The following is a 25,180-nucleotide window of genomic DNA, read 5'->3' on the forward strand; positions in this document are numbered from 1 at the left end:
CCACTTACGGATTTGAATGTTTTGCCACATTCATGAGTGCAAACTTGCTCCCCAGTAAAGACGAACATGTGCTCCTCAATGCACACACTGGGCAATGCAGTCCACTCTAAATCGACGATTAATGACATGCTCGTTTTGTGCAATGGAGTTTCAGTCAATTGGAAAACATTTTGAAAAGTTATATTGCAACAGAAGCCCAGCCTTAAAAAAGTGGATTTCACTTCTGATTGATTACATGAGGAAGGAAAGGAGACCAGATGCAAAAAAGGGGCTGTGGCTTAGTTGGTTAAAGCGCTTGTCTAGTAAACAGGAGATCCTGAGTTCGAATCTCAGCAGCGCCTGTCTGCTTTTTTTTCGACCAATCTGTCTCCCCAATATTAAAACTTTGTACAAAGATTGCTATTTCATGCTATTTAGAAGCACAGTAAGGCTTGAAATGTTGGCAAAGCATCCAAGAACTCTGGACTCCACTACCTTAGAGTCATATTGCCCAAGGTTGCGATGCCATCAGAAACAGCACATATTAGAATGAGCAATTCATATTTCCTGCTTAATTTTTTGTAAAAGAAGCAAAGGTACGCCTGAACAGGGACTTGAACCCTGGACCCTCAGATTAAAAGTCTGATGCTCTACCGACTGAGCTATCCAGGCACAGGGATCACTGCCCATTTGAAACTTTATTTTCACTCTACAGCACCTCCATACATGGCTACCTCACTGGTCAATAAAGGAAATGAATTACTAGTGCATTACACACATTTCGACACTGGAGACATAACTTTTTTCAGTCATTCCGTATCCAGATATAGAGATTTGCAGCATCTAGGACTTTAATGTTCACCCACTTACGGATTTGAATGTTTTGCCACATTCATGAGTGCAAACTTGCTCCCCAGTAAAGACGAACATGTGCTCCTCAATGCACACACTGGGCAATGCAGTCCACTCTAAATCGACGATTAATGACATGCTTGTTTTGTGCAATGGAGTTTCAGTCAATTGGAAAACATTTTGAAAAGTTATATTGCAACAGAAGCCCAGCCTTAAAAAAGTGGATTTCACTTCTAAATGATTACATGAGGAAGGAAAGGAGACCAGATGCAAAAAAGGTGCTGTGGCTTAGTTGGTTAAAGCGCCTGTCTAGTAAACAGGAGATCCTGAGTTCGAATCTCAGCAGCGCCTGTCTGCTTTTTTTCGACCAATCTGTCTCCCCAATATTAAAACTTTGTACAAAGATTGCTATTTCATGCTATTTAGAAGCACAGTCAGGCTTCATATGTTGGCAAAGCATCCAAGAACTCTGGACTCCACTACCTTAGAGTCATATTGCCCAAGGTTGCGATGCCATCAGAAATAGCACATATTAGAATGAGCAATTCATATTTCCTGCTTAATTTTTTGTAAAAGAAGCAAAGGTACGCCTGAACAGGGACTTGAACCCTGGACCCTCAGATTAAAAGTCTGATGCTCTACCGACTGAGCTATCCAGGCACATGGATCACTGCCATTTGAAACTTGATTTTCACTCTACAGCACCTCCATACATGGCTACCTCACTGGTCAATAAAGGAAATGAATTACTAGTGCATTACACACATTTTGACACTGGAGACATAACTTTTTTCAGTCATTCCGTATCCAGATATAGAGATTTGCAGCATCTAGGACTTTAATGTTCACCCACTTACGGATTTGAATGTTTTGCCACATTCATGAGTGCAAACTTGCTCCCCAGTAAAGACGAACATGTGCTCCTCAATGCACACACTGGGCAATGCAGTCCACTCTAAATCGACGATTAATGACATGCTTGTTTTGTGCAATGGAGTTTCAGTCAATTGGAAAACATTTTGAAAAGTTATATTGCAACAGAAGCCCAGCCTTAAAAAAGTGGATTTCACTTCTAAATGATTACATGAGGAAGGAAAGGAGACCAGATGCAAAAAAGGTGCTGTGGCTTAGTTGGTTAAAGCGCCTGTCTAGTAAACAGGAGATCCTGAGTTCGAATCTCAGCAGCGCCTGTCTGCTTTTTTTCGACCAATCTGTCTCCCCAATATTAAAACTTTGTACAAAGATTGCTATTTCATGCTATTTAGAAGCACAGTCAGGCTTCATATGTTGGCAAAGCATCCAAGAACTCTGGACTCCACTACCTTAGAGTCATATTGCCCAAGGTTGCGATGCCATCAGAAATAGCACATATTAGAATGAGCAATTCATATTTCCTGCTTAATTTTTTGTAAAAGAAGCAAAGGTACGCCTGAACAGGGACTTGAACCCTGGACCCTCAGATTAAAAGTCTGATGCTCTACCGACTGAGCTATCCAGGCACATGGATCACTGCCATTTGAAACTTGATTTTCACTCTACAGCACCTCCATACATGGCTACCTCACTGGTCAATAAAGGAAATGAATTACTAGTGCATTACACACATTTTGACACTGGAGACATAACTTTTTTCAGTCATTCCGTATCCAGATATAGAGATTTGCAGCATCTAGGACTTTAATGTTCACCCACTTACGGATTTGAATGTTTTGCCACATTCATGAGTGCAAACTTGCTCCCCAGTAAATACGAACATGTGCTCCTCAATGCACACACTGGGCAATGCAGTCCACTCTAAATCGACGATTAATGACATGCTCGTTTTGTGCAATGGAGTTTCAGTCAATTGGAAAACATTTTGAAAAGTTATATTGCAACAGAAGCCCAGCCTTAAAAAAGTGGATTTCACTTCTGATTGATTACATGAGGAAGGAAAGGAGACCAGATGCAAAAAAGGGGCTGTGGCTTAGTTGGTTAAAGCGCCTGTCTAGTAAACAGGAGATCCTGAGTTCGAATCTCAGCAGCGCCTGTCTGCTTTTTTTTCGACCAATCTGTCTCCCCAATATTAAAACTTTGTACAAAGATTGCTATTTCATGCTATTTAGAAGCACAGTCAGGCTTGAAATGTTGGCAAAGCATCCAAGAACTCTGGACTCCACTACCTTAGAGTCATATTGCCCAAGGTTGCGATGCCATCAGAAACAGCACATATTAGAATGAGCAATTCATATTTCCTGCTTAATTTTTTGTAAAAGAAGCAAAGGTACGCCTGAACAGGGACTTGAACCCTGGACCCTCAGATTAAAAGTCTGATGCTCTACCGACTGAGCTATCCAGGCACAGGGATCACTGCCCATTTGAAACTTGATTTTCACTCTACAGCACCTCCATACATGGCTACCTCACTGGTCAATAAAGGAAATGAATTACTAGTGCATTACACACATTTTGACACTGGAGACATAACTTTTTTCAGTCATTCCGTATCCAGATATAGAGATTTGCAGCATCTAGGACTTTAATGTTCACCCACTTACGGATTTGAATGTTTTGCCACATTCATGAGTGCAAACTTGCTCCCCAGTAAAGACGAACATGTGCTCCTCAATGCACACACTGGGCAATGCAGTCCACTCTAAATCGACGATTAATGACATGCTCGTTTTGTGCAATGGAGTTTCAGTCAATTGGAAAACATTTTGAAAAGTTATATTGCAACAGAAGCCCAGCCTTAAAAAAGTGGATTTCACTTCTGATTGATTACATGAGGAAGGAAAGGAGACCAGATGCAAAAAAGGGGCTGTGGCTTAGTTGGTTAAAGCGCCTGTCTAGTAAACAGGAGATCCTGAGTTCGAATCTCAGCAGCGCCTGTCTGCTTTTTTTTCGACCAATCTGTCTCCCCAATATTAAAACTTTGTACAAAGATTGCTATTTCATGCTATTTAGAAGCACAGTAAGGCTTGAAATGTTGGCAAAGCATCCAAGAACTCTGGACTCCACTACCTTAGAGTCATATTGCCCAAGGTTGCGATGCCATCAGAAACAGCACATATTAGAATGAGCAATTCATATTTCCTGCTTAATTTTTTGTAAAAGAAGCAAAGGTACGCCTGAACAGGGACTTGAACCCTGGACCCTCAGATTAAAAGTCTGATGCTCTACCGACTGAGCTATCCAGGCACAGGGATCACTGCCCATTTGAAACTTGATTTTCACTCTACAGCACCTCCATACATGGCTACCTCACTGGTCAATAAAGGAAATGAATTACTAGTGCATTACACACATTTCGACACTGGAGACATAACTTTTTTCAGTCATTCCGTATCCAGATATAGAGATTTGCAGCATCTAGGACTTTAATGTTCACCCACTTACGGATTTGAATGTTTTGCCACATTCATGAGTGCAAACTTGCTCCCCAGTAAAGACGAACATGTGCTCCTCAATGCACACACTGGGCAATGCAGTCCACTCTAAATCGACGATTAATGACATGCTTGTTTTGTGCAATGGAGTTTCAGTCAATTGGAAAACATTTTGAAAAGTTATATTGCAACAGAAGCCCAGCCTTAAAAAAGTGGATTTCACTTCTAAATGATTACATGAGGAAGGAAAGGAGACCAGATGCAAAAAAGGTGCTGTGGCTTAGTTGGTTAAAGCGCCTGTCTAGTAAACAGGAGATCCTGAGTTCGAATCTCAGCAGCGCCTGTCTGCTTTTTTTCGACCAATCTGTCTCCCCAATATTAAAACTTTGTACAAAGATTGCTATTTCATGCTATTTAGAAGCACAGTCAGGCTTCATATGTTGGCAAAGCATCCAAGAACTCTGGACTCCACTACCTTAGAGTCATATTGCCCAAGGTTGCGATGCCATCAGAAATAGCACATATTAGAATGAGCAATTCATATTTCCTGCTTAATTTTTTGTAAAAGAAGCAAAGGTACGCCTGAACAGGGACTTGAACCCTGGACCCTCAGATTAAAAGTCTGATGCTCTACCGACTGAGCTATCCAGGCACATGGATCACTGCCATTTGAAACTTGATTTTCACTCTACAGCACCTCCATACATGGCTACCTCACTGGTCAATAAAGGAAATGAATTACTAGTGCATTACACACATTTTGACACTGGAGACATAACTTTTTTCAGTCATTCCGTATCCAGATATAGAGATTTGCAGCATCTAGGACTTTAATGTTCACCCACTTACGGATTTGAATGTTTTGCCACATTCATGAGTGCAAACTTGCTCCCCAGTAAAGACGAACATGTGCTCCTCAATGCACACACTGGGCAATGCAGTCCACTCTAAATCGACGATTAATGACATGCTTGTTTTGTGCAATGGAGTTTCAGTCAATTGGAAAACATTTTGAAAAGTTATATTGCAACAGAAGCCCAGCCTTAAAAAAGTGGATTTCACTTCTAAATGATTACATGAGGAAGGAAAGGAGACCAGATGCAAAAAAGGTGCTGTGGCTTAGTTGGTTAAAGCGCCTGTCTAGTAAACAGGAGATCCTGAGTTCGAATCTCAGCAGCGCCTGTCTGCTTTTTTTCGACCAATCTGTCTCCCCAATATTAAAACTTTGTACAAAGATTGCTATTTCATGCTATTTAGAAGCACAGTCAGGCTTCATATGTTGGCAAAGCATCCAAGAACTCTGGACTCCACTACCTTAGAGTCATATTGCCCAAGGTTGCGATGCCATCAGAAATAGCACATATTAGAATGAGCAATTCATATTTCCTGCTTAATTTTTTGTAAAAGAAGCAAAGGTACGCCTGAACAGGGACTTGAACCCTGGACCCTCAGATTAAAAGTCTGATGCTCTACCGACTGAGCTATCCAGGCACATGGATCACTGCCATTTGAAACTTGATTTTCACTCTACAGCACCTCCATACATGGCTACCTCACTGGTCAATAAAGGAAATGAATTACTAGTGCATTACACACATTTTGACACTGGAGACATAACTTTTTTCAGTCATTCCGTATCCAGATATAGAGATTTGCAGCATCTAGGACTTTAATGTTCACCCACTTACGGATTTGAATGTTTTGCCACATTCATGAGTGCAAACTTGCTCCCCAGTAAATACGAACATGTGCTCCTCAATGCACACACTGGGCAATGCAGTCCACTCTAAATCGACGATTAATGACATGCTCGTTTTGTGCAATGGAGTTTCAGTCAATTGGAAAACATTTTGAAAAGTTATATTGCAACAGAAGCCCAGCCTTAAAAAAGTGGATTTCACTTCTGATTGATTACATGAGGAAGGAAAGGAGACCAGATGCAAAAAAGGGGCTGTGGCTTAGTTGGTTAAAGCGCCTGTCTAGTAAACAGGAGATCCTGAGTTCGAATCTCAGCAGCGCCTGTCTGCTTTTTTTTCGACCAATCTGTCTCCCCAATATTAAAACTTTGTACAAAGATTGCTATTTCATGCTATTTAGAAGCACAGTCAGGCTTGAAATGTTGGCAAAGCATCCAAGAACTCTGGACTCCACTACCTTAGAGTCATATTGCCCAAGGTTGCGATGCCATCAGAAACAGCACATATTAGAATGAGCAATTCATATTTCCTGCTTAATTTTTTGTAAAAGAAGCAAAGGTACGCCTGAACAGGGACTTGAACCCTGGACCCTCAGATTAAAAGTCTGATGCTCTACCGACTGAGCTATCCAGGCACAGGGATCACTGCCCATTTGAAACTTGATTTTCACTCTACAGCACCTCCATACATGGCTACCTCACTGGTCAATAAAGGAAATGAATTACTAGTGCATTACACACATTTTGACACTGGAGACATAACTTTTTTCAGTCATTCCGTATCCAGATATAGAGATTTGCAGCATCTAGGACTTTAATGTTCACCCACTTACGGATTTGAATGTTTTGCCACATTCATGAGTGCAAACTTGCTCCCCAGTAAAGACGAACATGTGCTCCTCAATGCACACACTGGGCAATGCAGTCCACTCTAAATCGACGATTAATGACATGCTCGTTTTGTGCAATGGAGTTTCAGTCAATTGGAAAACATTTTGAAAAGTTATATTGCAACAGAAGCCCAGCCTTAAAAAAGTGGATTTCACTTCTGATTGATTACATGAGGAAGGAAAGGAGACCAGATGCAAAAAAGGGGCTGTGGCTTAGTTGGTTAAAGCGCCTGTCTAGTAAACAGGAGATCCTGAGTTCGAATCTCAGCAGCGCCTGTCTGCTTTTTTTTCGACCAATCTGTCTCCCCAATATTAAAACTTTGTACAAAGATTGCTATTTCATGCTATTTAGAAGCACAGTCAGGCTTGAAATGTTGGCAAAGCATCCAAGAACTCTGGACTCCACTACCTTAGAGTCATATTGCCCAAGGTTGCGATGCCATCAGAAACAGCACATATTAGAATGAGCAATTCATATTTCCTGCTTAATTTTTTGTAAAAGAAGCAAAGGTACGCCTGAACAGGGACTTGAACCCTGGACCCTCAGATTAAAAGTCTGATGCTCTACCGACTGAGCTATCCAGGCACAGGGATCACTGCCCATTTGAAACTTGATTTTCACTCTACAGCACCTCCATACATGGCTACCTCACTGGTCAATAAAGGAAATGAATTACTAGTGCATTACACACATTTCGACACTGGAGACATAACTTTTTTCAGTCATTCCGTATCCAGATATAGAGATTTGCAGCATCTAGGACTTTAATGTTCACCCACTTACGGATTTGAATGTTTTGCCACATTCATGAGTGCAAACTTGCTCCCCAGTAAATACGAACATGTGCTCCTCAATGCACACACTGGGCAATGCAGTCCACTCTAAATCGACGATTAATGACATGCTCGTTTTGTGCAATGGAGTTTCAGTCAATTGGAAAACATTTTGAAAAGTTATATTGCAACAGAAGCCCAGCCTTAAAAAAGTGGATTTCACTTCTAAATGATTACATGAGGAAGGAAAGGAGACCAGATGCAAAAAAGGTGCTGTGGCTTAGTTGGTTAAAGCGCCTGTCTAGTAAACAGGAGATCCTGAGTTAGAATCTCAGCAGCGCCTGTCTGCTTTTTTTCGACCAATCTGTCTCCCCAATATTAAAACTTTGTACAAAGATTGCTATTTCATGCTATTTAGAAGCACAGTCAGGCTTGATATGTTGGCAAAGCATCCAAGAACTCTGGACTCCACTACCTTAGAGTCATATTGCCCAAGGTTGCGATGCCATCAGAAATAGCACATATTAGAATGAGCAATTCATATTTCCTGCTTAATTTTTTGTAAAAGAAGCAAAGGTACGCCTGAACAGGGACTTGAACCCTGGACCCTCAGATTAAAAGTCTGATGCTCTACCGACTGAGCTATCCATGCACATGAATCACTGCCATTTGAAACTTGATTTTCACTCTACAGCACCTCCATACATGGCTACCTCACTGGTCAATAAAGGAAATGAATTACTAGTGCATTACACACATTTTGACACTGGAGACATAACTTTTTTCAGTCATTCCGTATCCAGATATAGAGATTTGCAGCATCTAGGACTTTAATGTTCACCCACTTACGGATTTGAATGTTTTGCCACATTCATGAGTGCAAACTTGCTCCCCAGTAAATACGAACATGTGCTCCTCAATGCACACACTGGGCAATGCAGTCCACTCTAAATCGACGATTAATGACATGCTCGTTTTGTGCAATGGAGTTTCAGTCAATTGGAAAACATTTTGAAAAGTTATATTGCAACAGAAGCCCAGCCTTAAAAAAGTGGATTTCACTTCTAAATGATTACACGAGGAAGGAAAGGAGACCAGATGCAAAAAAGGTGCTATGGCTTAGTTGGTTAAAGCGCCTGTCTAGTAAACAGGAGATCCTGAGTTAGAATCTCAACAGCGCCTGTCTGCTTTTTTTCGACCAATCTGTCTCCCCAATATTAAAACTTTGTACAAAGATTGCTATTTCATGCTATTTAGAAGCACAGTCAGGCTTGATATGTTGGCAAAGCATCCAAGAACTCTGGACTCCACTACCTTAGAGTCATATTGCCCAAGGTTGCGATGCCATCAGAAATAGCACATATTAGAATGAGCAATTCATATTTCCTGCTTAATTTTTTGTAAAAGAAGCAAAGGTACGCCTGAACAGGGACTTGAACCCTGGACCCTCAGATTAAAAGTCTGATGCTCTACCGACTGAGCTATCCAGGCACAGGGATCACTGCCCATTTGAAACTTGATTTTCACTCTACAGCACCTCCATACATGGCTACCTCACTGGTCAATAAAGGAAATGAATTACTAGTGCATTACACACATTTTGACACTGGAGACATAACTTTTTTCAGTCATTCCGTATCCAGATATAGAGATTTGCAGCATCTAGGACTTTAATGTTCACCCACTTACGGATTTGAATGTTTTGCCACATTCATGAGTGCAAACTTGCTCCCCAGTAAAGACGAACATGTGCTCCTCAATGCACACACTGGGCAATGCAGTTCACTCTAAATCGACGATTAATGACATGCTCGTTTTGTGCAATGGAGTTTCAGTCAATTGGAAAACATTTTGAAAAGTTATATTGCAACAGAAGCCCAGCCTTAAAAAAGTGGATTTCACTTCTGATTGATTACATGAGGAAGGAAAGGAGACCAGATGCAAAAAAGGGGCTGTGGCTTAGTTGGTTAAAGCGCCTGTCTAGTAAACAGGAGATACTGAGTTCGAATCTCAGCAGCGCCTGTCTGCTTTTTTTTCGACCAATCTGTCTCCCCAATATTAAAACTTTGTACAAAGATTGCTATTTCATGCTATTTAGAAGCACAGTCAGGCTTGAAATGTTGGCAAAGCATCCAAGAACTCTGGACTCCACTACCTTAGAGTCATATTGCCCAAGGTTGCGATGCCATCAGAAACAGCACATATTAGAATGAGCAATTCATATTTCCTGCTTAATTTTTTCTAAAAGAAGCAAAGGTACGCCTGAACAGGGACTTGAACCCTGGACCCTCAGATTAAAAGTCTGATGCTCTACCGACTGAGCTATCCAGACACATGGATCACTGCCCATTTGAAACTTGATTTTCACTCTACAGCACCTCCATACATGGCTACCTCACTGGTCAATAAAGGAAATGAATTACTAGTGCATTACACACATTTCGACACTGGAGACATAACTTTTTTCAGTCATTCCGTATCCAGATATAGAGATTTGCAGCATCTAGGACTTTAATGTTCACCCACTTACGGATTTGAATGTTTTGCCACATTCATGAGTGCAAACTTGCTCCCCAGTAAAGACGAACATGTGCTCCTCAATGCACACACTGGGCAATGCAGTCCACTCTAAATCGACGATTAATGACATGCTTGTTTTGTGCAATGGAGTTTCAGTCAATTGGAAAACATTTTGAAAAGTTATATTGCAACAGAAGCCCAGCCTTAAAAAAGTGGATTTCACTTCTAAATGATTACATGAGGAAGGAAAGGAGACCAGATGCAAAAAAGGTGCTGTGGCTTAGTTGGTTAAAGCGCCTGTCTAGTAAACAGGAGATCCTGAGTTCGAATCTCAGCAGCGCCTGTCTGCTTTTTTTCGACCAATCTGTCTCCCCAATATTAAAACTTTGTACAAAGATTGCTATTTCATGCTATTTAGAAGCACAGTCAGGCTTCATATGTTGGCAAAGCATCCAAGAACTCTGGACTCCACTACCTTAGAGTCATATTGCCCAAGGTTGCGATGCCATCAGAAATAGCACATATTAGAATGAGCAATTCATATTTCCTGCTTAATTTTTTGTAAAAGAAGCAAAGGTACGCCTGAACAGGGACTTGAACCCTGGACCCTCAGATTAAAACTCTGATGCTCTACCGACTGAGCTATCCAGGCACATGGATCACTGCCATTTGAAACTTGATTTTCACTCTACAGCACCTCCATACATGGCTACCTCACTGGTCAATAAAGGAAATGAATTACTAGTGCATTACACACATTTTGACACTGGAGACATAACTTTTTTCAGTCATTCCGTATCCAGATATAGAGATTTGCAGCATCTAGGACTTTAATGTTCACCCACTTACGGATTTGAATGTTTTGCCACATTCATGAGTGCAAACTTGCTCCCCAGTAAATACGAACATGTGCTCCTCAATGCACACACTGGGCAATGCAGTCCACTCTAAATCGACGATTAATGACATGCTCGTTTTGTGCAATGGAGTTTCAGTCAATTGGAAAACATTTTGAAAAGTTATATTGCAACAGAAGCCCAGCCTTAAAAAAGTGGATTTCACTTCTAAATGATTACACGAGGAAGGAAAGGAGACCAGATGCAAAAAAGGTGCTGTGGCTTAGTTGGTTAAAGCGCCTGTCTAGTAAACAGGAGATCCTGAGTTAGAATCTCAGCAGCGCCTGTCTGCTTTTTTTCGACCAATCTGTCTCCCCAATATTAAAACTTTGTACAAAGATTGCTATTTCATGCTATTTAGAAGCACAGTCAGGCTTGATATGTTGGCAAAGCATCCAAGAACTCTGGACTCCACTACCTTAGAGTCATATTGCCCAAGGTTGCGATGCCATCAGAAATAGCACATATTAGAATGAGCAATTCATATTTCCTGCTTAATTTTTTGTAAAAGAAGCAAAGGTACGCCTGAACAGGGACTTGAACCCTGGACCCTCAGATTAAAAGTCTGATGCTCTACCGACTGAGCTATCCAGGCACAGGGATCACTGCCCATTTGAAACTTGATTTTCACTCTACAGCACCTCCATACATGGCTACCTCACTGGTCAATAAAGGAAATGAATTACTAGTGCATTACACACATTTTGACACTGGAGACATAACTTTTTTCAGTCATTCCGTATCCAGATATAGAGATTTGCAGCATCTAGGACTTTAATGTTCACCCACTTACGGATTTGAATGTTTTGCCACATTCATGAGTGCAAACTTGCTCCCCAGTAAAGACGAACATGTGCTCCTCAATGCACACACTGGGCAATGCAGTCCACTCTAAATCGACGATTAATGACATGCTCGTTTTGTGCAATGGAGTTTCAGTCAATTGGAAAACATTTTGAAAAGTTATATTGCAACAGAAGCCCAGCCTTAAAAAAGTGGATTTCACTTCTGATTGATTACATGAGGAAGGAAAGGAGACCAGATGCAAAAAAGGGGCTGTGGCTTAGTTGGTTAAAGCGCCTGTCTAGTAAACAGGAGATCCTGAGTTCGAATCTCAGCAGCGCCTGTCTGCTTTTTTTTCGACCAATCTGTCTCCCCAATATTAAAACTTTGTACAAAGATTGCTATTTCATGCTATTTAGAAGCACAGTCAGGCTTGAAATGTTGGCAAAGCATCCAAGAACTCTGGACTCCACTACCTTAGAGTCATATTGCCCAAGGTTGCGATGCCATCAGAAACAGCACATATTAGAATGAGCAATTCATATTTCCTGCTTAATTTTTTGTAAAAGAAGCAAAGGTACGCCTGAACAGGGACTTGAACCCTGGACCCTCAGATTAAAAGTCTGATGCTCTACCGACTGAGCTATCCAGGCACAGGGATCACTGCCCATTTGAAACTTGATTTTCACTCTACAGCACCTCCATACATGGCTACCTCACTGGTCAATAAAGGAAATGAATTACTAGTGCATTACACACATTTCGACACTGGAGACATAACTTTTTTCAGTCATTCCGTATCCAGATATAGAGATTTGCAGCATCTAGGACTTTAATGTTCACCCACTTACGGATTTGAATGTTTTGCCACATTCATGAGTGCAAACTTGCTCCCCAGTAAAGACGAACATGTGCTCCTCAATGCACACACTGGGCAATGCAGTCCACTCTAAATCGACGATTAATGACATGCTTGTTTTGTGCAATGGAGTTTCAGTCAATTGGAAAACATTTTGAAAAGTTATATTGCAACAGAAGCCCAGCCTTAAAAAAGTGGATTTCACTTCTAAATGATTACATGAGGAAGGAAAGGAGACCAGATGCAAAAAAGGTGCTGTGGCTTAGTTGGTTAAAGCGCCTGTCTAGTAAACAGGAGATCCTGAGTTCGAATCTCAGCAGCGCCTGTCTGCTTTTTTTCGACCAATCTGTCTCCCCAATATTAAAACTTTGTACAAAGATTGCTATTTCATGCTATTTAGAAGCACAGTCAGGCTTCATATGTTGGCAAAGCATCCAAGAACTCTGGACTCCACTACCTTAGAGTCATATTGCCCAAGGTTGCGATGCCATCAGAAATAGCACATATTAGAATGAGCAATTCATATTTCCTGCTTAATTTTTTGTAAAAGAAGCAAAGGTACGCCTGAACAGGGACTTGAACCCTGGACCCTCAGATTAAAAGTCTGATGCTCTACCGACTGTGCTATCCAGGCACATGGATCACTGCCATTTGAAACTTGATTTTCACTCTACAGCACCTCCATACATGGCTACCTCACTGGTCAATAAAGGAAATGAATTACTAGTGCATTACACACATTTTGACACTGGAGACATAACTTTTTTCAGTCATTCCGTATCCAGATATAGAGATTTGCAGCATCTAGGACTTTAATGTTCACCCACTTACGGATTTGAATGTTTTGCCACATTCATGAGTGCAAACCTGCTCCCCAGTAAATACGAACATGTGCTCCTCAATGCACACACTGGGCAATGCAGTCCACTCTAAATCGACGATTAATGACATGCTCGTTTTGTGCAATGGAGTTTCAGTCAATTGGAAAACATTTTGAAAAGTTATATTGCAACAGAAGCCCAGCCTTAAAAAAGTGGATTTCACTTCTAAATGATTACATGAGGAAGGAAAGGAGACCAGATGCAAAAAAGGTGCTGTGGCTTAGTTGGTTAAAGCGCCTGTCTAGTAAACAGGAGATCCTGAGTTAGAATCTCAGCAGCGCCTGTCTGCTTTTTTTCGACCAATCTGTCTCCCCAATATTAAAACTTTGTACAAAGATTGCTATTTCATGCTATTTAGAAGCACAGTCAGGCTTGATATGTTGGCAAAGCATCCAAGAACTCTGGACTCCACTACCTTAGAGTCATATTGCCCAAGGTTGCGATGCCATCAGAAATAGCACATATTAGAATGAGCAATTCATATTTCCTGCTTAATTTTTTGTAAAAGAAGCAAAGGTACGCCTGAACAGGGACTTGAACCCTGGACCCTCAGATTAAAAGTCTGATGCTCTACCGACTGAGCTATCCATGCACATGGATCACTGCCATTTGAAACTTGATTTTCACTCTACAGCACCTCCATACATGGCTACCTCACTGGTCAATAAAGGAAATGAATTACTAGTGCATTACACACATTTTGACACTGGAGACATAACTTTTTTCAGTCATTCCGTATCCAGATATAGAGATTTGCAGCATCTAGGACTTTAATGTTCACCCACTTACGGATTTGAATGTTTTGCCACATTCATGAGTGCAAACTTGCTCCCCAGTAAATACGAACATGTGCTCCTCAATGCACACACTGGGCAATGCAGTCCACTCTAAATCGACGATTAATGACATGCTCGTTTTGTGCAATGGAGTTTCAGTCAATTGGAAAACATTTTGAAAAGTTATATTGCAACAGAAGCCCAGCCTTAAAAAAGTGGATTTCACTTCTAAATGATTACATGAGGAAGGAAAGGAGACCAGATGCAAAAAAGGTGCTGTGGCTTAGTTGGTTAAAGCGCCTGTCTAGTAAACAGGAGATCCTGAGTTAGAATCTCAGCAGCGCCTGTCTGCTTTTTTTCGACCAATCTGTCTCCCCAATATTAAAACTTTGTACAAAGATTGCTATTTCATGCTATTTAGAAGCACAGTCAGGCTTGATATGTTGGCAAAGCATCCAAGAACTCTGGACTCCACTACCTTAGAGTCATATTGCCCAAGGTTGCGATGCCATCAGAAATAGCACATATTAGAATGAGCAATTCATATTTCCTGCTTAATTTTTTGTAAAAGAAGCAAAGGTACGCCTGAACAGGGACTTGAACCCTGGACCCTCAGATTAAAAGTCTGATGCTCTACCGACTGAGCTATCCATGCACATGAATCACTGCCATTTGAAACTTGATTTTCACTCTACAGCACCTCCATACATGGCTACCTCACTGGTCAATAAAGGAAATGAATTACTAGTGCATTACACACATTTTGACACTGGAGACATAACTTTTTTCAGTCATTCCGTATCCAGATATAGAGATTTGCAGCATCTAGGACTTTAATGTTCACCCACTTACGGATTTGAATGTTTTGCCACATTCATGAGTGCAAACTTGCTCCCCAGTAAAGACGAACATGTGCTCCTCAATGCACACACTGGGCAATGCAGTCCACTCTAAATCGACGATTAATGACATGCTCGTTTTGTGCAATGGAGTTTCAGTCAATTGGAAAACATTTTGAAAATTTATATTGCAACAGAAGCCCAGCCTTAAAAAAGTGGATTTCACTTCTGATTGATTACATGAGGAAGGAAAGGAGACCAGATGCAAAAAAGGGGCTGTGGCTTAGTTGGTTAAAGCGCCTGTCTAGTAAACAGGAGATCCTGAGTTCGAATCTCAGCAGCGCCTGTCTGCTTTTTTTTCGACCAATCTGTCTCCCCAATATTAAAACTTTGTACAAAGATTGCTATTTCATGCTATTTAGAAGCACAGTCAGGCTTGAAATGTTGGCAAAGCATCCAAGAACTCTGGACTCCACTACCTTAGAGTCATATTGCCCAAGGTTGCGATGCCATCAGAAACAGCACATATTAGAATGAGCAATTCATATTTCCTGCTTAATTTTTTGTAAAAGAAGCAAAGGTACGCCTGAACAGGGACTTGAACCCTGGACCCTCAGATTAAAAGTCTGATGCTCTACCGACTGAGCTATCCAGGCACAGGGATCACTGCCCATTTGAAACTTGATTTTCACTCTACAGCACCTCCATACATGGCTACCTCACTGGTCAATAAAGGAAATGAATTACTAGTGCATTACACACATTTTGACACTGGAGACATAACTTTTTTCAGTCATTCCGTATCCAGATATAGAGATTTGCAGCATCTAGGACTTTAATGTTCACCCACTTACGGATTTGAATGTTTTGCCACATTCATGAGTGCAAACTTGCTCCCCAGTAAATACGAACATGTGCTCCTCAATGCACACACTGGGCAATGCAGTCCACTCTAAATCGACGATTAATGACATGCTCGTTTTGTGCAATGGAGTTTCAGTCAATTGGAAAACATTTTGAAAAGTTATATTGCAACAGAAGCCCAGCCTTAAAAAAGTGGATTTCACTTCTAAATGATTACATGAGGAAGGAAAGGAGACCAGATGCAAAAAAGGTGCTGTGGCTTAGTTGGTTAAAGCGCCTGTCTAATAAACAGGAGATCCTGAGTTAGAATCTCAGCAGCGCCTGTCTGCTTTTTTTCGACCAATCTGTCTCCCCAATATTAAAACTTTGTACAAAGATTGCTATTTCATGCTATTTAGAAGCACAGTCAGGCTTGATATGTTGGCAAAGCATCCAAGAACTCTGGACTCCACTACCTTAGAGTCATATTGCCCAAGGTTGCGATGCCATCAGAAATAGCACATATTAGAATGAGCAATTCATATTTCCTGCTTAATTTTTTGTAAAAGAAGCAAAGGTACGCCTGAACAGGGACTTGAACCCTGGACCCTCAGATTAAAAGTCTGATGCTCTACCGACTGAGCTATCCAGGCACATGGATCACTGCCATTTGAAACTTGATTTTCACTCTACAGCACCTCCATACATGGCTACCTCACTGGTCAATAAAGGAAATGAATTACTAGTGCATTACACACATTTTGACACTGGAGACATAACTTTTTTCAGTCATTCCGTATCCAGATATAGAGATTTGCAGCATCTAGGACTTTAATGTTCACCCACTTACGGATTTGAATGTTTTGCCACATTCATGAGTGCAAACTTGCTCCCCAGTAAATACGAACATGTGCTCCTCAATGCACACACTGGGCAATGCAGTCCACTCTAAATCGACGATTAATGACATGCTCGTTTTGTGCAATGGAGTTTCAGTCAATTGGAAAACATTTTGAAAAGTTATATTGCAACAGAAGCCCAGCCTTAAAAAAGTGGATTTCACTTCTAAATGATTACACGAGGAAGGAAAGGAGACCAGATGCAAAAAAGGTGCTGTGGCTTAGTTGGTTAAAGCGCCTGTCTAGTAAACAGGAGATCCTGAGTTAGAATCTCAGCAGCGCCTGTCTGCTTTTTTTCGACCAATCTGTCTCCCCAATATTAAAACTTTGTACAAAGATTGCTATTTCATGCTATTTAGAAGCACAGTCAGGCTTGATATGTTGGCAAAGCATCCAAGAACTCTGGACTCCACTACCTTAGAGTCATATTGCCCAAGGTTGCGATGCCATCAGAAATAGCACATATTAGAATGAGCAATTCATATTTCCTGCTTAATTTTTTGTAAAAGGAGCAAAGGTACGCCTGAACAGGGACTTGAACCCTGGACCCTCAGATTAAAAGTCTGATGCTCTACCGACTGAGCTATCCAGGCACAGGGATCACTGCCCATTTGAAACTTGATTTTCACTCTACAGCACCTCCATACATGGCTACCTCACTGGTCAATAAAGGAAATGAATTACTAGTGCATTACACACATTTTGACACTGGAGACATAACTTTTTTCAGTCATTCCGTATCCAGATATAGAGATTTGCAGCATCTAGGACTTTAATGTTCACCCACTTACGGATTTGAATGTTTTGCCACATTCATGAGTGCAAACTTGCTCCCCAGTAAAGACGAACATGTGCTCCTCAATGCACACACTGGGCAATGCAGTCCACTCTAAATCGACGATTAATGACATGCTTGTTTTGTGCAATGGAGTTTCAGTCAATTGGAAAACATTTTGAAAAGTTATATTGCAACAGAAGCCCAGCCTTAAAAAAGTGGATTTCACTTCTAAATGATTACATGAGGAAGGAAAGGAGACCAGATGCAAAAAAGGTGCTGTGGCTTAGTTGGTTAAAGCGCCTGTCTAGTAAACAGGAGATCCTGAGTTCGAATCTCAGCAGCGCCTGTCTGCTTTTTTTCGACCAATCTGTCTCCCCAATATTAAAACTTTGTACAAAGATTGCTATTTCATGCTATTTAGAAGCACAGTCAGGCTTCATATGTTGGCAAAGCATCCAAGAACTCTGGACTCCACTACCTTAGAGTCATATTGCCCAAGGTTGCGATGCCATCAGAAATAGCACATATTAGAATGAGCAATTCATATTTCCTGCTTAATTTTTTGTAAAAGAAGCAAAGGTACGCCTGAACAGGGACTTGAACCCTGGACCCTCAGATTAAAAGTCTGATGCTCTACCGACTGAGCTATCCATGCACATGGATCACTGCCATTTGAAACTTGATTTTCACTCTACAGCACCTCCATACATGGCTACCTCACTGGTCAATAAAGGAAATGAATTACTAGTGCATTACACACATTTTGACACTGGAGACATAACTTTTTTCAGTCATTCCGTATCCAGATATAGAGATTTGCAGCATCTAGGACTTTAATGTTCACCCACTTACGGATTTGAATGTTTTGCCACATTCATGAGTGCAAACTTGCTCCCCAGTAAATACGAACATGTGCTCCTCAATGCACACACTGGGCAATGCAGTCCACTCTAAATCGACGATTAATGACATGCTCGTTTTGTGCAATGGAGTTTCAGTCAATTGGAAAACATTTTGAAAAGTTATATTGCAACAGAAGCCCAGCCTTAAAAAAGTGGATTTCACTTCTGATTGATTACACGAGGAAGGAAAGGAGACCAGATGCAAAAAAGGGGCTGTGGCTTAGTTGGTTAAAGCGCCTGTCTAGTAAACAGGAGATCCTGAGTTCGAATCTCAGCAGCACCTGTCTGCTTTTTTTTCGACCAATCTGTCTCCCCAATATTAAAACTTTGTACAAAGATTGCTATTTCATGCTATTTAGAAGCACAGTCAGGCTTGAAATGTTGGCAAAGCATCCAAGAACTCTGGACTCCACTACCTTAGAGTCATATTGCCCAAGGTTGCGATGCCATCAGAAACAGCACATATTAGAATGAGCAATTCATATTTCCTGCTTAATTTTTTGTAAAAGAAGCAAAGGTACGCCTGAACAGGGACTTGAACCCTGGACCCTCAGATTAAAAGTCTGATGTTCTACCGACTGAGCTATCCAGGCACAGGGATCACTGCCCATTTGAAACTTGATTTTCACTCTACAGCACCTCCATACATGGCTACCTCACTGGTCAATAAAGGAAATGAATTACTAGTGCATTACACACATTTCGACACTGGAGACATAACTTTTTTCAGTCATTCCGTATCCAGATATAGAGATTTGCAGCATCTAGGACTTTAATGTTCACCCACTTACGGATTTGAATGTTTTGCCACATTCATGAGTGCAAACTTGCTCCCCAGTAAAGACGAACATGTGCTCCTCAATGCACACACTGGGCAATGCAGTCCACTCTAAATCGACGATTAATGACATGCTTGTTTTGTGCAATGGAGTTTCAGTCAATTGGAAAACATTTTGAAAAGTTATATTGCAACAGAAGCCCAGCCTTAAAAAAGTGGATTTCACTTCTAAATGATTACATGAGGAAGGAAAGGAGACCAGATGCAAAAAAGGTGCTGTGGCTTAGTTGGTTAAAGCGCCTGTCTAGTAAACAGGAGATCCTGAGTTCGAATCTCAGCAGCGCCTGTCTGCTTTTTTTCGACCAATCTGTCTCCCCAATATTAAAACTTTGTACAAAGATTGCTATTTCATGCTATTTAGAAGCACAGTCAGGCTTCATATGTTGGCAAAGCATCCAAGAACTCTGGACTCCACTACCTTAGAGTCATATTGCCCAAGGTTGCGATGCCATCAGAAATAGCACATATTAGAATGAGCAATTCATATTTCCTGCTTAATTTTTTGTAAAAGAAGCAAAGGTACGCCTGAACAGGGACTTGAACCCTGGACCCTCAGATTAAAAGTCTGATGCTCTACCGACTGAGCTATCCAGGCACATGGATCACTGCCATTTGAAACTTGATTTTCACTCTACAGCACCTCCATACATGGCTACCTCACTGGTCAATAAAGGAAATGAATTACTAGTGCATTACACACATTTTGACACTGGAGACATAACTTTTTTCAGTCATTCCGTATCCAGATATAGAGATTTGCAGCATCTAGGACTTTAATGTTCACCCACTTACGGATTTGAATGTTTTGCCACATTCATGAGTGCAAACTTGCTCCCCAGTAAATACGAACATGTGCTCCTCAATGCACACACTGGGCAATGCAGTCCACTCTAAATCGACGATTAATGACATGCTCGTTTTGTGCAATGGAGTTTCAGTCAATTGGAAAACATTTTGAAAAGTTATATTGCAACAGAAGCCCAGCCTTAAAAAAGTGGATTTCACTTCTAAATGATTACATGAGGAAGGAAAGGAGACCAGATGCAAAAAAGGTGCTGTGGCTTAGTTGGTTAAAGCGCCTGTCTAGTAAACAGGAGATCCTGAGTTAGAATCTCAGCAGCGCCTGTCTGCTTTTTTTCGACCAATCTGTCTCCCCAATATTAAAACTTTGTACAAAGATTGCTATTTCATGCTATTTAGAAGCACAGTCAGGCTTGATATGTTGGCAAAGCATCCAAGAACTCTGGACTCCACTACCTTAGAGTCATATTGCCCAAGGTTGCGATGCCATCAGAAATAGCACATATTAGAATGAGCAATTCATATTTCCTGCTTAATTTTTTGTAAAAGAAGCAAAGGTACGCCTGAACAGGGACTTGAACCCTGGACCCTCAGATTAAAAGTCTGATGCTCTACCGACTGAGCTATCCATGCACATGGATCACTGCCATTTGAAACTTGATTTTCACTCTACAGCACCTCCATACATGGCTACCTCACTGGTCAATAAAGGAAATGAATTACTAGTGCATTACACACATTTTGACACTGGAGACATAACTTTTTTCAGTCATTCCGTATCCAGATATAGAGATTTGCAGCATCTAGGACTTTAATGTTCACCCACTTACGGATTTGAATGTTTTGCCACATTCATGAGTGCAAACTTGCTCCCCAGTAAATACGAACATGTGCTCCTCAATGCACACACTGGGCAATGCAGTCCACTCTAAATCGACGATTAATGACATGCTCGTTTTGTGCAATGGAGTTTCAGTCAATTGGAAAACATTTTGAAAAGTTATATTGCAACAGAAGCCCAGCCTTAAAAAAGTGGATTTCACTTCTAAATGATTACATGAGGAAGGAAAGGAGACCAGATGCAAAAAAGGTGCTGTGGCTTAGTTGGTTAAAGCGCCTGTCTAGTAAACAGGAGATCCTGAGTTAGAATCTCAGCAGCGCCTGTCTGCTTTTTTTCGACCAATCTGTCTCCCCAATATTAAAACTTTGTACAAAGATTGCTATTTCATGCTATTTAGAAGCACAGTCAGGCTTGATATGTTGGCAAAGCATCCAAGAACTCTGGACTCCACTACCTTAGAGTCATATTGCCCAAGGTTGCGATGCCATCAGAAATAGCACATATTAGAATGAGCAATTCATATTTCCTGCTTAATTTTTTGTAAAAGAAGCAAAGGTACGCCTGAACAGGGACTTGAACCCTGGACCCTCAGATTAAAAGTCTGATGCTCTACCGACTGAGCTATCCATGCACATGAATCACTGCCATTTGAAACTTGATTTTCACTCTACAGCACCTCCATACATGGCTACCTCACTGGTCAATAAAGGAAATGAATTACTAGTGCATTACACACATTTTGACACTGGAGACATAACTTTTTTCAGTCATTCCGTATCCAGATATAGAGATTTGCAGCATCTAGGACTTTAATGTTCACCCACTTACGGATTTGAATGTTTTGCCACATTCATGAGTGCAAACTTGCTCCCCAGTAAAGACGAACATGTGCTCCTCAATGCACACACTGGGCAATGCAGTCCACTCTAAATCGACGATTAATGACATGCTCGTTTTGTGCAATGGAGTTTCAGTCAATTGGAAAACATTTTGAAAATTTATATTGCAACAGAAGCCCAGCCTTAAAAAAGTGGATTTCACTTCTGATTGATTACATGAGGAAGGAAAGGAGACCAGATGCAAAAAAGGGGCTGTGGCTTAGTTGGTTAAAGCGCCTGTCTAGTAAACAGGAGATCCTGAGTTCGAATCTCAGCAGCGCCTGTCTGCTTTTTTTTCGACCAATCTGTCTCCCCAATATTAAAACTTTGTACAAAGATTGCTATTTCATGCTATTTAGAAGCACAGTCAGGCTTGAAATGTTGGCAAAGCATCCAAGAACTCTGGACTCCACTACCTTAGAGTCATATTGCCCAAGGTTGCGATGCCATCAGAAACAGCACATATTAGAATGAGCAATTCATATTTCCTGCTTAATTTTTTGTAAAAGAAGCAAAGGTACGCCTGAACAGGGACTTGAACCCTGGACCCTCAGATTAAAAGTCTGATGCTCTACCGACTGAGCTATCCAGGCACAGGGATCACTGCCCATTTGAAACTTGATTTTCACTCTACAGCACCTCCATACATGGCTACCTCACTGGTCAATAAAGGAAATGAATTACTAGTGCATTACACACATTTTGACACTGGAGACATAACTTTTTTCAGTCATTCCGTATCCAGATATAGAGATTTGCAGCATCTAGGACTTTAATGTTCACCCACTTACGGATTTGAATGTTTTGCCACATTCATGAGTGCAAACTTGCTCCCCAGTAAATACGAACATGTGCTCCTCAATGCACACACTGGGCAATGCAGTCCACTCTAAATCGACGATTAATGACATGCTCGTTTTGTGCAATGGAGTTTCAGTCAATTGGAAAACATTTTGAAAAGTTATATTGCAACAGAAGCCCAGCCTTAAAAAAGTGGATTTCACTTCTAAATGATTACATGAGGAAGGAAAGGAGACCAGATGCAAAAAAGGTGCTGTGGCTTAGTTGGTTAAAGCGCCTGTCTAATAAACAGGAGATCCTGAGTTAGAATCTCAGCAGCGCCTGTCTGCTTTTTTTCGACCAATCTGTCTCCCCAATATTAAAACTTTGTACAAAGATTGCTATTTCATGCTATTTAGAAGCACAGTCAGGCTTGATATGTTGGCAAAGCATCCAAGAACTCTGGACTCCACTACCTTAGAGTCATATTGCCCAAGGTTGCGATGCCATCAGAAATAGCACATATTAGAATGAGCAATTCATATTTCCTGCTTAATTTTTTGTAAAAGAAGCAAAGGTACGCCTGAACAGGGACTTGAACCCTGGACCCTCAGATTAAAAGTCTGATGCTCTACCGACTGAGCTATCCATGCACATGGATCACTGCCATTTGAAACTTGATTTTCACTCTACAGCACCTCCATACATGGCTACCTCACTGGTCAATAAAGGAAATGAATTACTAGTGCATTACACACATTTTGACACTGGAGACATAACTTTTTTCAGTCATTCCGTATCCAGATATAGAGATTTGCAGCATCTAGGACTTTAATGTTCACCCACTTACGGATTTGAATGTTTTGCCACATTCATGAGTGCAAACTTGCTCCCCAGTAAATACGAACATGTGCTCCTCAATGCACACACTGGGCAATGCAGTCCACTCTAAATCGACGATTAATGACATGCTCGTTTTGTGCAATGGAGTTTCAGTCAATTGGAAAACATTTTGAAAATTTATATTGCAACAGAAGCCCAGCCTTAAAAAAGTGGATTTCACTTCTGATTGATTACATGAGGAAGGAAAGGAGACCAGATGCAAAAAAGGGGCTGTGGCTTAGTTGGTTAAAGCGCCTGTCTAGTAAACAGGAGATCCTGAGTTCGAATCTCAGCAGCGCCTGTCTGCTTTTTTTTCGACCAATCTGTCTCCCCAATATTAAAACTTTGTACAAAGATTGCTATTTCATGCTATTTAGAAGCACAGTCAGGCTTGAAATGTTGGCAAAGCATCCAAGAACTCTGGACTCCACTACCTTAGAGTCATATTGCCCAAGGTTGCGATGCCATCAGAAACAGCACATATTAGAATGAGCAATTCATATTTCCTGCTTAATTTTTTGTAAAAGAAGCAAAGGTACGCCTGAACAGGGACTTGAACCCTGGACCCTCAGATTAAAAGTCTGATGCTCTACCGACTGAGCTATCCAGGCACAGGGATCACTGCCCATTTGAAACTTGATTTTCACTCTACAGCACCTCCATACATGGCTACCTCACTGGTCAATAAAGGAAATGAATTACTAGTGCATTACACACATTTTGACACTGGAGACATAACTTTTTTCAGTCATTCCGTATCCAGATATAGAGATTTGCAGCATCTAGGACTTTAATGTTCACCCACTTACGGATTTGAATGTTTTGCCACATTCATGAGTGCAAACTTGCTCCCCAGTAAAGACGAACATGTGCTCCTCAATGCACACACTGGGCAATGCAGTCCACTCTAAATCGACGATTAATGACATGCTCGTTTTGTGCAATGGAGTTTCAGTCAATTGGAAAACATTTTGAAAAGTTATATTGCAACAGAAGCCCAGCCTTAAAAAAGTGGATTTCACTTCTGATTGATTACATGAGGAAGGAAAGGAGACCAGATGCAAAAAAGGGGCTGTGGCTTAGTTGGTTAAAGCGCCTGTCTAGTAAACAGGAGATCCTGAGTTCGAATCTCAGCAGCGCCTGTCTGCTTTTTTTTCGACCAATCTGTCTCCCCAATATTAAAACTTTGTACAAAGATTGCTATTTCATGCTATTTAGAAGCACAGTAAGGCTTGAAATGTTGGCAAAGCATCCAAGAACTCTGGACTCCACTACCTTAGAGTCATATTGCCCAAGGTTGCGATGCCATCAGAAACAGCACATATTAGAATGAGCAATTCATATTTCCTGCTTAATTTTTTGTAAAAGAAGCAAAGGTACGCCTGAACAGGGACTTGAACCCTGGACCCTCAGATTAAAAGTCTGATGCTCTACCGACTGAGCTATCCAGGCACAGGGATCACTGCCCATTTGAAACTTGATTTTCACTCTACAGCACCTCCATACATGGCTACCTCACTGGTCAATAAAGGAAATGAATTACTAGTGCATTACACACATTTCGACACTGGAGACATAACTTTTTTCAGTCATTCCGTATCCAGATATAGAGATTTGCAGCATCT

General features: G+C 41.0%; 8 non-coding genes across 8 annotated transcripts; all 8 read left to right on the forward strand.

Annotated features, from left to right (window-relative positions):
* The first annotated feature begins 1,108 nt into the window (after positions 1–1,108).
* TRNAT-AGU (transfer RNA threonine (anticodon AGU)) lies at positions 1,109–1,182 on the forward strand. Its single transcript has one exon. It is a non-coding gene; the product is annotated as a tRNA-Thr (tRNA).
* Positions 1,183–1,947: 765 nt separating this feature from the next.
* Positions 1,948–2,021, forward strand: TRNAT-AGU (transfer RNA threonine (anticodon AGU)). Its single transcript has one exon. It is a non-coding gene; the product is annotated as a tRNA-Thr (tRNA).
* Positions 2,022–4,468: 2,447 nt separating this feature from the next.
* TRNAT-AGU (transfer RNA threonine (anticodon AGU)) lies at positions 4,469–4,542 on the forward strand. Its single transcript has one exon. It is a non-coding gene; the product is annotated as a tRNA-Thr (tRNA).
* Positions 4,543–5,307: 765 nt separating this feature from the next.
* On the forward strand, positions 5,308–5,381 carry TRNAT-AGU (transfer RNA threonine (anticodon AGU)). The gene has a single exon. It is a non-coding gene; the product is annotated as a tRNA-Thr (tRNA).
* Positions 5,382–10,348: 4,967 nt separating this feature from the next.
* Positions 10,349–10,422, forward strand: TRNAT-AGU (transfer RNA threonine (anticodon AGU)). The gene has a single exon. It is a non-coding gene; the product is annotated as a tRNA-Thr (tRNA).
* Positions 10,423–12,868: 2,446 nt separating this feature from the next.
* Positions 12,869–12,942, forward strand: TRNAT-AGU (transfer RNA threonine (anticodon AGU)). The gene has a single exon. It is a non-coding gene; the product is annotated as a tRNA-Thr (tRNA).
* A 4,963-nt stretch (positions 12,943–17,905) lies between these two features.
* On the forward strand, positions 17,906–17,979 carry TRNAT-AGU (transfer RNA threonine (anticodon AGU)). The gene has a single exon. It is a non-coding gene; the product is annotated as a tRNA-Thr (tRNA).
* A 1,606-nt stretch (positions 17,980–19,585) lies between these two features.
* TRNAT-AGU (transfer RNA threonine (anticodon AGU)) lies at positions 19,586–19,659 on the forward strand. The gene has a single exon. It is a non-coding gene; the product is annotated as a tRNA-Thr (tRNA).
* The last annotated feature ends 5,521 nt before the right edge of the window (positions 19,660–25,180 follow it).

The sequence above is a fragment of the Ambystoma mexicanum genome, unplaced genomic scaffold (genome assembly GCF_040938575.1).
Source record: "Ambystoma mexicanum isolate Mex_15411 unplaced genomic scaffold, UKY_AmexF1_1 Mex_scaf1, whole genome shotgun sequence".
Lineage (NCBI taxonomy): Eukaryota > Metazoa > Chordata > Amphibia > Caudata > Ambystomatidae > Ambystoma > Ambystoma mexicanum.